This window comes from Ictidomys tridecemlineatus, chromosome 8 (genome assembly GCF_052094955.1).
Source record: "Ictidomys tridecemlineatus isolate mIctTri1 chromosome 8, mIctTri1.hap1, whole genome shotgun sequence".
Classification (NCBI taxonomy): Eukaryota; Metazoa; Chordata; class Mammalia; order Rodentia; family Sciuridae; genus Ictidomys; species Ictidomys tridecemlineatus.
In genome coordinates, this window is record NC_135484.1 from 128,290,120 (window position 1) to 128,305,464 (window position 15,345).

Genomic DNA, 15,345 nt, shown 5'->3' on the forward strand with positions numbered 1-15,345 from the left:
TGTCTTGAATATATTCCAGAAAGAGAGCGGGTTCGGAGGGGGTGTAGCTCAGTGGTAGAGCGCGTGCTTAGCATGCACGAGGCCCCGGGTTCAATCCCCGGCACCTCCAGGGTTTTCCCGGGCACCTTTTTCTTTACTTTTCTGACCCCTTCCTTGCTCAAACAAAGTAGACCACTTTCACAATGCTTGGCCAGTAGTATTAGCCCGCCGCATTTCTGTTCAGGCTTAGCACTACCTAGGGTGGCTGCATAAGCAAAATGAGAAAAACATGGAGAAGACTCGGCAGATCGCGATTCCGAAACTGCCCGCACCGTGTCCAAAGTGACAAACCCGTTCACGTTTGGTTCCAATTGGTATTGTTTCAAAAGCAAGAAAGAAAAGATAAGAATGGAAAGATTCAACAAAAGAAAACCACGAGCTCTCCATTTCCCTTCATTTCTTTTGTGTGTGTGTGTGTGTTTATTTTTTATTTGTTCTTTTTAGTTATACATAACAGTAAATGTATTTTGACATATCATACATACTTGGCATTTTCCTTAATTTTTCTTTGGTTTTCTGAACCTTGGTTGTCCCGATCAGACTGCGAACTAAGCAAGGAAAAACGTGGAGCCGTTTACATTGGGAAATTGAGTCATTTTCCTCAGTGAAAGTAGAGGCGTCACCCTTCTGCCGAAAAATAGCTTTCCTGGGAAGAACATTAGGCTTCAGATCTCAAAGTTCACAGATCGGTTTCCAGTTTTGTTCGACCTTCACTCTTACCAAGAGGTACAGACTTCCTAGATTGACAGAAATAAATTTATCTAAGACCGCTGCGCCCTCTATTGGAAAGGAATGGTCCTTGGATCTTAAGAATGGTGGCACCCGAGAGTTTGCTGGAAATGCAGAATCTTATCTCCACCTCAGAACTATTGAACTAGAATCAGCATTCGAACAGGATCCCCAACTGAATCAACACACATTAAAATTTAAGAGACACTCGTTTGAATGCCAAGAAGTGGGTTAAAAGGGAGTATACAATAAATATAGTAGTTGTATTTTATTTTTTTCTGAGTTCCTAGTCTAATGTAGAAAAAAAATTGTAAAAATATTTCTATTGCTGAACCATTTTTTAAAATCTTTGTTTTATTTGTTCATTTTTATGTGGTGCTGAGGATTGAACCCAAGGCCTCATATGTACTAGGTGAACACTTTACCGCTGAGCCACAACTCCAGCCTGTTTTCCCCTCTGTAATAACATGATATTCATTAATAATTTTTAAGTCACTGTGTATGATTGAAAATGAAAAATCCATTTTCCTTTTAATGAAAAATTCAAAGTTTTGAGCTTGGGCTGTAGTGTATGAGGCACTGGGTTCAAGCTTCTGCACCACATAAAAATAAATAAATAAAATAAAGGTATTCTGTCCATTTACAACTTCAAAACATTTTTTTTATTTCAAATTTTCGAAGTAAAGATTGTGCTAACTTATAATGTGACCTGGAAAGTCTGTATTTTTTGTCTCTACAATATTTAAAACAAGATATATAAAATATCTTGTTTTAAATATTTCAGATATCAGATATCAGAACTGCTTCTTCCCCACCACTTAGCACCAAATCTTCAGGAACTGTTGTTATTAACACTGCTTTTTGTGTTTTAAACAGTAATTGATTTTGAAGATTCAAAATCTTCTGCAACTATAATGATGATGTAAACTAAAGGATACAGCTAGAGTTAGGAAATCCCTAGTTCCCAGTATGGATAATATCAGATCACTTCATTTCCAGTCAAGTTATTAGGGCATTTTTTTTTAAAAGAAAATAAATTCTCAAAGACTTTCTTCCTCAGATTAAGATGTCTTGGCTTTGAGATTCAATGTTCCAAAGAAAGATACAAAGCTAATACTGAGGAACCAGACTCTCCTTGATGGAAGAAATTTCTTTTCTGTTGATATATTTACTTTCTTCTTTCTTATCTTGAAAATACAGTTGAACAATATCTGTTTGCCCACTGTGTCAGGAGAAAATTACTGACTGGCTCCCACCAAGGATATTTGTCATTTTGCAAAAGGAATATAGTCAAAGTATGAGAAACAATACCATGAATGATTAACATTGCTTTTCTGTATTATTGTACGGTTCAGGCATAAATGGAAATATATTTTATCCTTCCAACTGTAGATTTATCTAAGGAAGCTCTTCACTGAAATTTAAGGGAGAATAGGATAGGGATGCAAAAATCTAAGAACTTGATCTGAGAAAGCCAAAGGAAATATAGGATGATAAAAATAATTCAAAATTTATATGTCAATATAAACAAATAACTTGACAAACTGAGATGCTTATGTAAAAATAAGCAGTGCTTAACTATGACCCCTGTTAATACTGACTCCTTTTAATGTACTTTGTAGGCAAATTTTGAAATTTTCTGTATTTTATTTTGGGATCCTATCCTTCAACAAGCTCATTTTTCTACATCCCCAGCCATCCCCATCCCCACCCCCACCAACCTCCCGTTTTTTTTTTTTTTGTTTTGTTTTTGTTTTTGAGACAGAGCCTTTCTAACTTGCAGAGGCTGGCCTAGAATTTGTCATCTTCCTACCTCCATCTCCCAGATTGCTAGGGTTACAGTCTGTGCCACCGATGGGATTACAGATATGGGCCACCAGCCTAGCAACAAAAACTCATCTTTTATTGAGCTTTCTCTAGGAAAAATTAAAGATTAAGAAACTCTGAGAAGAAAGATTGCATGGCTGTGTGTGAGACCCTTTGTGAATGTGTGATAGGTGGCTTTTGGACACAATTATTGGCTGAGTGGTAATGTGGAAGCATATGTTATCCATTAGGTCATTACCTAAAGTAGTGCTTAAGGGCTGGGGGATGTGGCTCAGTGCTTAAGTGCCCCCCGAGTTCGATTCCTGGAACCAAAAAAAAAAATGCTCTTGGGGTATGAGGTGTGGCTCAGTGATGGAGTACAGGCCCCAGGTTCAACTCCTGACATCCCCAATGCCCTCCTTAGGGAAACACATACTCAATGTCCTACTTCTTTTAATATATATATTTTTAGTTATAGTTGAACACAATACCTTTATTTTATTTTTATGTCATGCTGAGGATTGAACCCAGTGCCTCATGTGTGCTAGGAGAGCGATCTACCACAGAGCCACAGCCCTATCCTACTTCTTTTTATTGCCTGCTCAAAAAAGAAGTAAACAAGTGACCCAAGACATTCATTTTAATGCTGAAATCTAACATTTAGATTTCATGATCCACAAAACTATTCAAAGTGACTGGCAGAGAGAAGCGGCTTACATACTCTACTAGTTTCCTATGGCTGGTATAACGGATAACCACAAATTTGGTGTCTGAAAACAACAGAATTTTTTTCATATTTTCTGGAAATCATAAGTCTGAAAAGAATATTATTAGGTGTTATCTGGACTGTGGTCACTATGAAGGCTCCAGGGAAAACTTGGTCCTTGCTTTTTATAGTTTCCAGTTTGAACTTTGTCAAAGTTTCTTGATTTGTGGCTGCATCATTCCAGTCTCTGCCACTGTGGTCACACTGTGAAGTCTCCTGCCTATTTCTTATGAAACCACTATGGTTACATTGGACATATCAGGATAATAAGGGTGATCTCCCCTTCTCAAGGTCTTTAACATAATCACATCTGCAAAGATACTTTTTTCACTTAAGGTAGTAACATTTGCAGTTTCCAGGGATGGAGGCCTCTTAGGAGTCTGTTACACAGATGATTCCCTATATTCAAAAACAACAAAATGTGCCCACCACAATAACAAACTTGTCATATTTACTTCTATTTTCCACTATTATTGAATAAAGGAAAAATATTTTTTAAAAAGAGGAAAAAGCCAGACCCAAGAAAAAATTGCTAGTTTTCTGAGAATTTCTTAGGATGAAGAACTGTAAGTCCTCCTACAGTTTTCTCTACTCCTCTCTTCATTGCCAAAAGTTTGGTCCAACAACAAATCAGAGGGTGTATGAATACTATGTGAGTGAGTGGTTCATGCCTCCACAAAATGATGTTTGTCAAGGAGCTAGAGCACTGCCAAACATGAACAATGAAAGAGAGAAAAAAAAAGAATGAATGAAAAAGAAAGAAAGAAAAGGAATCTGCTCTAAGTGAATTAGCTTACATGAGCCAAATGCTTTTTTGTCCTATCCAATTTCATTTTATTACTAATCTCAATTTTCTTTCTTTCAAAATCTCCAAATAAAATCATGCCTGATGGTGCTGGGGGGAGTGTGATTCAATGGTAGAGCTCAATATCCCCCATATCCTGAATTTGACCCCTAGTACCAAATAATAATAAAATAAAACCATGTCTTGGAAATGTCAGTTAACATCAAACATGTTACTATGATTTTTATGGGCCAGGCTACACATCAGGGCAATGACCAAACAGACTCCATTTTACCTTGAGACTCCATATCATGTAAGAATTAAGAAAACTCCACCTCTGCCATCCTGATCCTGCTTAGCACACCCTGCTTAGAAATGCAAATGTTTCCATTCTTCTTATACAATATAAAATTATTCTCTTTTTGGTCTCCATTTTTCTTGGACAAATGTATCCTGTCAGAGAATGTCATCTAGACATTAGTAACCATTCTTTAACTTGTACTCAACTAGGGTCATTCTGACCCACTTACCCTTCTGCTTATGATTTTAGATCTCATGATGTTTATGGTTTTGAATCATAGCAACAGTCACTTATGATTAATGTGGTTTTGGACTATAACAGTGTACTCTAACCCTTGGAAGGGGTCAAAGGGTGTAGACTTGCAGCTTGCCCTTGATCTGCCAGTGGTGAATAAAGATGTTTCCATCTCCTGCTTTAAGATGGATTCTGTGGTTTATTGCAATATCACTATAACATGATGAAGTGGAAGAAAAATATTTTTCAACTTATGTGTCAGAATGGAAATTCTTTGATGCAAATAAGAAGACCAGGAAGGAGGAGGAGGAGAAAGGGAAGAAGGAGGAGGAGGAGAAAAACAGTTCATATAGAAGTCATTTTCACTATTGTGAAAGAATGGCCATTTCATTTGCTGTCTCCTGTTCATCCAATCACTTCTATTTTGTATTTTCCTGACAATGATCAACATTTCTGGTAGGATCATGGCCTATTAAAGAACTTCCAGGATGTTATAGTTTCAAACTCATTCCGCCCCCCCTGTTTTTGCATGAACAATAAAGAGGGAAGGGAGTTCTGTCAATTTATAGTTTCAAACCCATTCAGTACACACACACACTTTCCCAATTCTAAAATTCATACAAAGTAACAGATTACTACATTCCTAAAATCACACACACACACACACACACACACACACACACACACACACACAAACCTGCTACATAGAGTTTGCTGCTCTTTTTGTCTTAACAATTAGAACAAATTTTCTTAGATTGATTTGTTCTTTTTCTCTTCAGTATGGTTTTGTTTTTCTTTTGAAATGCAGTTAGATCTGCTTGTACTTGTATTCAATTTGAGGGTATTTTCATACACACTTGAGTCATTTTTTTTAACTATGTAAAACATTAACATGTTTCCAAGAGTCAAATGAATACAGAAAGTTATAATCAGAAAAACTGCAAGGGAGTGTTTTATGCCAAGTCGCCCTCAAATGATAAAAGGAAGCAACTCCAGGCAATTTAATATGATGGGGAGCAGTCCTTGGGGCGAGTTGTTCATGGGCTGACCACAGATTAGGAACAGTATCTTTTTTCTACCGTTTAGGTACTTTCTCCTGTGTAGTAGTGTCTAAAAGATACTGCAGGTTATATAGAATTTAGAAACAGCGGAATTGAAAACAAAGTTGTAAAGCCTCAGACAAAGGTGGTCCTCAGATACAGTAACAAACAAGTCCGTGTGCTGGGGGTATAGCTCAGTGGTAGAGCGCGTGCTTAGCATGCACGAGGTCCTGGGTTCGATCCCCAGTACCTCCACTTTTGACTATCCTAGTCACATTTATGGTATCCCACTAACAATCAACTACAAACTTATGACAAAAGAGGAATAGAGCAGCTGGTGGGGAAATGGTGCTTCTATTTTCCTAAGGGAATCTGCAGTTTTCATAAAACTTTTATGAAAAACTTTTTCATAAAAACAAATAATGAATTCTTCGTCTCTCAGTCACAATGGGCTCCTTATCAACCACACTCTACTTATCTACTTATCTCCTGGCATGTTTCAGATTCTAATATCACATTGCTAAGCAAAATTCCATACGAGGATCATCTACAACCATCTTAATACTATCTTGTTTTTTTTTAAACCTACTTTTATTTTCAGCACTATTTTATGATGTTGAAGGGAGTAAAACAAGTCACTTGATCATCCACATCCATCAGAAAAGTAGTCTTTTACCATCTGCAGAAGCCAAGCAATCTTCTTCCAGAAGTCTTTCAGAATTTCTCCTCTCTTTTTCTCATTCTCCAAGAGCTTTAACTATCTGCTGTTTACCAAGTGGGTTCAAAGCCAACTGCAAAGTCAAAAGTCACTGGACTTGAGAGGAGCTGAACTACATTGCCTCTGTGCCTTCACTAAGGCCAAGGAGAGAACCCTGCACATGTTGTTAACACCGATTATACAGTGACCCTGCCTTTCCCCCGTCTCTGGGAGGTTCTTCATGGTCATTTGTTTTTAAAAAAGTTTGTTTTTTTGTTTTTTTTTTTTTTTTTTTTAGCTGTAGTTGAACACAATACCTTTATTTCATTTATTTCGTGTGGTGCTGAGGATCAAATCCAGTGCCTTGCATGTGCTAGTCAAGCACTCTGCTGCTGAGCCACAATCCCAACTTCTCTTCAGTGTCATTTTGAACCGTAAGCAGGATTTAAAGAGTAAAGGAGCTGGTTGTAAATACTATAAAGAGTTCTTCAGGGGCTGGGGATGTGGCTTAAGAGGAAGCGTGCTTGCCTGGTATGTCTGCGGCCCGGGTTCTATCCTCACCACCACATACAAACAAAGATATTGTGTCCGCCGAAAACTGTTAAATAAACATAAAGAAACTCACTTTGAAGGTTCATTCATTTTTAATGAATCTTCATTAAAAAAAGAAAAAGGAATTATTTAGGGGAAAGTTGAGTTTAATGGGCTTATTTTCTAAACATTAGATCTAAGTGGTTTGCTCACCAATGATGAGAACTTAATTTCTCCTTTTTTCAAGAGAAACCTAATAAAATTAGACATTTCCACAGTCTCCAACATGTGTAGTCTGAAAGCTGCCAGAAGATACATCACTTCTACCTGAGAAGCTACCAATATCAGCAGTTGCTGGGTGGCAAACAAAAAACCAACCTCCTGTGTGTGGCCAAAGAGCCCAGCCTGTCTAGCGACAGAAAGAACATGACAACTGGGCAAAATGAGCCAGATGATCTTCTGGGACAAGCCCATCTCCCTAGGGACAAAATGAATCCACCTTCCTTCTTCACATCTGGAAGAAGTGAAGGAGAGATGTGGTTCTTAGACTCACTCCACCACTCACCCACCCAAATCCTAATGATCTTCTGGAGGCTTTTCCTGGACTGTTTCCCCCTACCTTCCCTCACTCTCTTTAATTGTTCCTCCTCTGACCTCAACAGAATGTAAAGATATTATTGCTGTATCAGGCAATAAAATACTCAATTACATTGTCTATGTAATCAGTAATTTCTAATTCAAAGTTATTTTATTTTTATTATGATTTTTGTAGTGCTGGGAATTGGACCCAGGATCTTGTGCATGCTAGGCAAGTGCTCTACCATTGGGCTATACTTCCGGCCCCTTCAATAATGTCTCCTTTTCTTCCCTGCTCCTTCCATTTCCAGGCCAGCTGGCACTCCTATCTCTCCTCCATCTTTTCCCCAGTTTATTCAGAATGAAGTTTTCATAGTAGTTCAGTGCACACCTAGACACATTTACACTTAAAGTTCCATATTAAGAACTATAGATGTACAGTGTAGTTAGCAATTTATGAGTGTTCCTGTTGCTCCACATACTTAGCAACACATTATCAGTTCTTTTAAGCAATTCTGATGAAGAGTGCTTTTTTTTTCATTATCCTTTTAATTTGCATTTCCCTGATAAAATATGATATTGAGCACTTTCTATATAGCTGTTTTGGGCATGTTCTTTCATGATATGTATGTTAATTTGCTATTTCTTATTGAGTTTTTAGTCTTTTTCTTAGTGCTTTGTAGGACTTATAAACATAATTCCAGAAAAGAATCCTTCAAATATACATTTTAAAATATCTTCTTCCAGACTGGGGTTCCTCTTTTATTTTTAAGGAGGAGGAGGAGGCTTCAAAAACTTTTAAGTAGAGGAAAGAGAAAAGATGGGGAGATATTGCAGACATAGGAGCAAGTTCTGTCTGGACATTTTTCTTGGTGTTTTGGGGGAAATTGCCCTTACACAGTTTGCTGAACGGGGAACTTCAGAACAGAATAATGAGGTGAAATATTCTAGGAGCGGAAATGGTGTTATTTGGTTTGTGATTCTCTTTAATTTCTTCCAGTGTAGTAGCTTTAAAATGATATAGTTTTGAGGGATCTTCAAAAATACAATAGTTGGCCAGTTAGAAAATCCATTGTCATAATAGCACTATTTCTTAAACCTCCAAAGTATGATTGATATTTCAAGAAGGACCTTTAAGATGTTTCTTTTGTAAGAGAGATGTGGCTTGATGGTTGTGTGTCCTTTCCTGTAAGAATGTTTGAAAACATACACATTCATTTGCTTTTCACAATTCCCAACAATCCTGTATGTTCTATTTTTTAAAATGTTTTGCATGGTTACACAGAAATGTACACATTATACTTCCAGTTTTGCGTCTCTTCATCATCTGTAATGAAAGTATCAGCACAAGGAAGACATTTAAAGGGAAGATAATAGTAAAGAGAATTCACTTGCTAAGGATTTCTTCAATCTGAGCAAGAAGCAAGCTGCCATAATAATGTACCCAATAACCATCTGTTCCTTTTTGCTGTGCAATTAAAAAGACAGAAAAAATAAAAGATAACCTTTGAACTTACTTTTCTCTTATGATTCTTTTCTTATGCTAAGAATCAAACCTAGGTTTTTAAAAATAACTAGGTATGCATCCTAACACTGAGTTATGTCATTAGTTTCCTGAGCAGTGATGGGAGTGTTGGGTCATAGAACAATCAGAAACAAACAAGCAGAAAAAGAACAGTGAAAGGTTTCCTGTTTTTACCTATTTCCCTTTTCTTTCTCCCTCATCTACCAACACATCCACTATCTTTAAAAATGGATTCTGTTTTCTGATATAGGTAATAGCAGAGTTCATATTGAGGATAGGGGAAGATGTGAAGGGGTAAGAAGTGATATTTAAAAACAACAACAACAACAAAATTAAACAATACATTAACCCCTCCACACACACAAATGAAAATCTTAATATTTTAAAAGAATAGCTATGAAAAAAGAAAAGGTAACAAGTTGGCAGAAATAGCTCATCTGGGATAGTGTTAGACTGAAGATCTAAAGGTCCCTAGTTTGATCCCGGGTTTCAATAATTCTATTTTTGCATGGTTTGCAAATATCATCAAGGTGGTATCTCGCTTGTACTCATGTGCCTCTTTGTCCTTTGCATGTTCCACTGAGGTCTTCCATGAAGTGAAAATTGGCTCACCTCTGTAATCCCAGCTAATCAGGAGGCTGAGGTAGAAAGATCACAGATTCTGAGGCCAACCTCAGTAATTTAGTGAAACTGCCTCAAAAAAAAAAAAAAAAAAAAAAGGCTGGGGCTATAGCTCAGTTGATAGAGTGCTTGCCTTGCATGCACAAGGTCCTTGAGTTCAATCCCCAGTACCCCACACAATAAGTGCTGAGTATATAGCTCAGTAGTATTGAAACAAAAAAGCAGCACAAACACCCTGTTGCACCTATAATTCCTTTCTGTTTTGGAGATGTGTGTATAGAAGGAGTTTTAATCACAAGAAATGTGAAGGAAAAAAAGTGCAGAGAAGGATTTATGCTATGAGTATATATATATATATATGTGTGTGTGTGTGTGTGTGTGTGTGTGTGTGTGTATTTGCAATTAAAAATCTGCAATCATAATAATCTGCATTTGCATTTTGCATCAATTCCATTGTTAAACTACCAGAATGTGGAAAATTGTTGAACATCATAAAGCTATTAAACAATTACCAAAAAATCTTGCATTTTCTTCAGACTTGCTTGTTTGTCTAGAAATTTCAAGTCATAAGTTATTGGTTTTGGTATCCAAGAAAGAACAAAAATAAGCATTGCTATATGAATAATTCTGTCAAATATTCATAAGGAGACCCATATAACACTGAAAACTGAAAGCAAATGGCCAGTAAAATCAAGATTCAAGTTCATATACCCATTTTTCCCCTTTTTCTTCAGTTCTCTTCAAATTCTACTTCGGGGAGAGAAAGTCCTTTGTGTATATATCATTTTAAACTTTGTTTTCTTCTTTTAAATTTCTGTTTCAGTTTCACAGTGTCTGTTTTCCACTGACAATTCTTGGATACTGTGCAAAGAGACAACAATTTACAATACTTCAACATCAGAACCGCATCAAATTATTAAAAAAAAATTAGTAGGGGCTGGGGATCTGGCTTAAGCAGTAGTGTGCTCGCCTGGCATGCATGAGGCCCACATACAAGCAAACGTTGTGTTCCCCAAAAACTAAAAAATAAATGTTAAAAATTCTCTCTCTCTCTTTAAAAAAAAATTAGTAGAAAATAAAAAGCAATATCAAGATAGGGTCTTCGATTATATAGGAACTGGGAATCAGATATTATCCATCAAGCAACTTCAACTTTTTCAGTTCAGAAGCTAGTTTTATTTTATTAAGAAATTATTAAAACCAGTAAAAAAAAAAAAAAAGAAAGAAAGAAAAAAGAAAGACATTATTGAAGGGGCCGGAAATATAGCCCAATGGTAGAGCACTTGCCTAGCATGCACAAGATCCTGGGTCCAATTCCCAGCACTACAAAAATCATAATAAAAATAAAATAACTTTGAATTAGAAATTACTGATTACATAGACAATGTTATTGAATATTTTATTACCTGATACAGCAATAATATCTTTACATTCTGTTGAGGTCAGAGGCCTAGGATAGTTTTCAAATTTGATTATTCTCCCATTCAGTATCTGAAAAGTGAGGACAATGATGACTATGTAGAAAAGGCTGTTGTAAAGATCAAAGGAGAGAGGGTTGGCAGATGTGAGAAGCAAAGATGGCAGCATGAGGAGCACCTTGGCTATGTGGCTGTTTGGTCTCTGGGTCTAGGGTGGGCAGGCCCTTGGGAAGCTGATTTTGTCTGTTGGATAATGCCAGAATCTTTATCACACAAGACGAACACTTTCCTGACATTTAGGTGCTTTTATATTTATCTCAAAATAAAATTCTGAATTCAGGACATGGCAAGTATTTTTATGTTGTCTTGTAGAGTGGGTAGTCCTGCTTCTTTTATCAAGCCAAGTCCTCTACTGAAATATGGATACCTTTTTTCACATTATCTTCATGGTTTGGAATGAAAAAGACTGCTTTTCTTTGGTTCCGCTTTTCAGATTGAACACAGAAAGAAGCCCTTAGAATTCAGTTATCTGCTGACTTCTTCATGAAGAAAACAGCAACTGATATGGGTCTTCTGCTGCAATTTGCTTAATTATCAAGAAACTATTTTGCAAGCTGAATGCTGATGTTTAATTTGAAACAGGTGCTTTTATGGGGGGGGGGTTACCTCTAAGTTATTTGCATTGCCTTCACTAGGCCTTGAAGCCAAGGAGATTTTGGTCTGGCATTGCAAATCAAAATCATTTTGTGGCTTATTATGCAAGCACATGACCTCAGTCTTCCCTCAGTTATGGAGGGTGCTCTGTAGATCCAGAGTTGAGTGTTACCCCTTGGGCTTGGACAGCCCACTCCATGCTTTCTTTGGTGATGAATATTCTATGGAAAAGCCTTTGTATATCCCCCATATAAAAATAAACAAACGAGGGTTCACTCTCTCCCTCCAGTGTGGAATTAGGACTCTTAAGGCTGGCCTCAAACTTGTGATTCTCCTGCCTCAGACTACCAAATCACTGGAATTACAGGCCTGCAGCATTGCCCTCTGGCAAATCAGAGTTTTAATAGGGACTATCATCTTGTTTTTTTCATGTACTAGTAATCTTTAAAACCTCATTAATATTGTTTTAACACTTAAAAAAAATCACTTTCACAATTCCTTTACAACACAGTTCTCCACTTTTATACCTGCTAAGAAACACATCACCCAAAATTTAAACACACATAATTTCCATTATTCTGAGTCAAAAATCCCATCAGGTACAGCTGTGCAATGGACATCAGGCCAAAAAGGGAATGGAAGGACGGGCTGAAATTCAGCTTGCCCTTCTTTGGTGAAGCCATCATTTAGAGTCGTAATGTCTCAGAGCATAAAGTTCTTGGTATCCCATAAATATTTATTAAACACAAGGGACAAATATTTATTAAACACAAGGGACAAAAGGAGAAACAGACATGATCCAGAAGCTTATCGTTCTCATAGGTCATTGAAAGTTGCCTTAAACTTTGGCATTTAGAAAAATTCCCCTTACACTAATACTCTTAAAATGAAAAAGCATGACATTTACAAGGTCCTCGGGTTTCCAGAAATGTCTTTACATTCCAGTAAAGGCTATTTAAAAATTTAAGAGAAACCTCAGTAACATCCTGGGGGTTATAAATTTGGTAACTGGCCAGATCCCAGGCAACAGTTGTCATTGAAGTGCTGGCCCCAGTTGTTTCGCTCATAGGCTCTCTATGGTTTGTTTTTTATACACTTTCCCCGGAGCTAAATCTTAACTCAAGAATTACATCAAGAGCTGAGGTCTAGGTTGGTGGTGTTCAACAAACCCAGAGTGTCATTGATCTTTGTTGGCATCACCATGAACGGAACTGAAACCATTTTGTGTGTGTGTGTGTGTGTGTGTGTGTGTGTGTGTGTGTGTGTGTGTGGTTTCTGGGGGATAGGTTTTTCTTTTCCTTGATTCACATTGCACAAAAAAATCCAAGCAAGAGTCCTACTACTCATAATTGAAGTCAACTGTCTTAGGAAGTGCACCCACAACAGCTGTTGTGTATGAGGTGAATACTCCATGGGTCGAGCCACCAGAAGTTTGTGAGGTCGATAATCCTCGTGTCTGGTGTAAGAGGTTTGTATACATAACAGAAACAATAACCAACATTATTGGAGGAAGGAGAATGAGAAGGAGGAGAGAAACGTAGAGCAGAGTGGATTCCTGCCTCCTACAGGTTGTGAGGGGTATTGCGCCCGCTCGCCTCCTGTAGAGAGATGCCTGGGAGTCAGTGGATCAGAACAGCAGCTGGAGGTTTCGGCAGGAAGTTTCTAGTTTGTTGAGCATTCTGTCGGCTTGCTGGGTTTCTGCTGAGTGACAGAATGCGCCACTCCTTTGCCAGGAAACGATTTTTCTCTCCGCCGCCCCAGCGCAAGTCAGCCCTTCGCCATTTTCCTCGGGACTCAGCAAAGGAGACAGCCAAGTAGGCTGACCCTGACTGGGCAGGAGCACAGCCCAGCAGGAGGAAGTCCCACGCTAGCTGACTAGGGTGCGCGCGCAGCTTTAGTTTTCCGGCGCTAACTGGGAGCTGCAGCCTGCTGGAAAGCCCCGGCGGAAAGAGGGCGTTGGCTTCCCGGCCAGACGCCGGAGTGTCAGCTACATGACCCTTCGGTCTCCAGTCCCCAGCAGCCCGTGCCGCAGCAACGCTTTTCTTTCCTCCCAGCTCGTTCGATATTAACGGTCAAGAGAAGCCTGAGAGCAGTTGAAGGGCGCACGGTCCCGCGGGCGCCCGGAACCCCGGCCACCGTCGGCATCCCGAGCCTGTTTTTCTAAGTCAGGATTCCACCACTTCCCCGCCTTTAGTCCGGTATTTGTTTTTCGGTCTCGCTCTCGTAATTCAAACTTTCTCTCTATCCCTGAAGCAATTACTTAACTCATGCCTTATGAGTTTATTTTTAGTACTATTGGCAGAGTCTCCTAAATTAGATAACTTAATCTGGTGCCTAGGTTAGAAAAGACCCTTACCCATGAAATGCTGAACGCATCACTTTCAGATTTTCTTCTGACGGTGGTTTTTCTTTCGTCAAATCCAGACCCTAATATTTGGTTGAGCACACAACAATTATGAAACGTTCTAGGAAAAAGTGAAATTTCAATAGCCTTGTGTCTTTGGAAGAAATCAAAAGAATCCGGAACTTGATTTCTTGCCAAGAACTAAATAAATGAAACTAAATAAATTTCAAGCCATAAATGAAACTACTTGTAGTTATGTAACACTGGTTTCTATTGCCTTCCGTCTCAAGTCCTGTACTCTAAATAATCTGTACACCCCTCTGGTTCCTGAGTGTCTTCTACCCAAAGCACACTGCGTGAATTTCCTTGAGACTAACTGCTACCACCATGACCCTCTGGAACTGGGGGAAACAATAAAAACAAAAACCCTCAGAAAAATAAACTTATTTCTAGTTAGATACTAAAAGGCAAGGCAGCGGCGAAGGGGGTGTAGCTCAGTGGTAGAGCGCATGCTTTGCATGTATGAGGTCCCGGGTTCGATCCCCGGCACCTCCAGTACCAGCTTTTGCTCTGCACAACTCGTTCTAATTTATTTCTCAAATAATAAACCGTTAGCTCACCTAACTTTTGTCTGTTCCAAGCACTGCACGTAGTAATAACAAAACTGAATGGATTACCTTGAATTCTCTCCGATCTTTATGCTGTGAAACTCGACGTCATCTAAGGCGATTGCGACGACAGAAGACCCAAAAGGAAAAGGGTAGGACAAAACGCAATTCCATTAGGGTCCCTATAAGGCCAAAGTGTATACATTCACAGCCAGTTAATAAAAAAATATATATATATCTTTAGCTGTAGATGGACACAATACCTTCATTTTGTTTATTTAGTTTTATGTAGTGCTAGGGATCAAACCCAGAGCCTCACACATGCTAGGCTGCAACCCCAGCTTCCAACAGGCAGTTAATTTTGACATACATTTTGTACTATTATTAAAGACATCAAAAGACAAAGGAGAAGGGCTGGGTGAGGAGAGACTATCTAGGGAGTTTTCCTTTAGTTTGGTTTTCCTAATCAAATAACAGAGCAAAAGCAGAAAGCACAATGCCATTGATTTTTCCACCGACCTCTCTCAATCAACCTTCGTAGAGAGCTCAGAAAAGTTTTGTCCAACAATGAAACGTAGATTGCTGTGGAACTTGATTCTTTTTAAATGAGGGACTTCGGGAAGCTTGGCAGTAGAAGGAAGATGGTCAGGGTATTAGAGGGCTTCCAATAAT

At 38.4% G+C, this 15,345-nt stretch overlaps 3 non-coding genes across 3 annotated transcripts; all 3 read left to right on the forward strand.

Annotated features, from left to right (window-relative positions):
- The first annotated feature begins 37 nt into the window (after window positions 1–37).
- On the forward strand, window positions 38–109 carry Trnaa-agc (transfer RNA alanine (anticodon AGC)). Its single transcript has one exon. It is a non-coding gene; the product is annotated as a tRNA-Ala (tRNA).
- Window positions 110–5,882: 5,773 nt separating this feature from the next.
- Window positions 5,883–5,954, forward strand: Trnaa-agc (transfer RNA alanine (anticodon AGC)). Its single transcript has one exon. It is a non-coding gene; the product is annotated as a tRNA-Ala (tRNA).
- Window positions 5,955–14,548: 8,594 nt separating this feature from the next.
- On the forward strand, window positions 14,549–14,620 carry Trnaa-ugc (transfer RNA alanine (anticodon UGC)). The gene has a single exon. It is a non-coding gene; the product is annotated as a tRNA-Ala (tRNA).
- The last annotated feature ends 725 nt before the right edge of the window (window positions 14,621–15,345 follow it).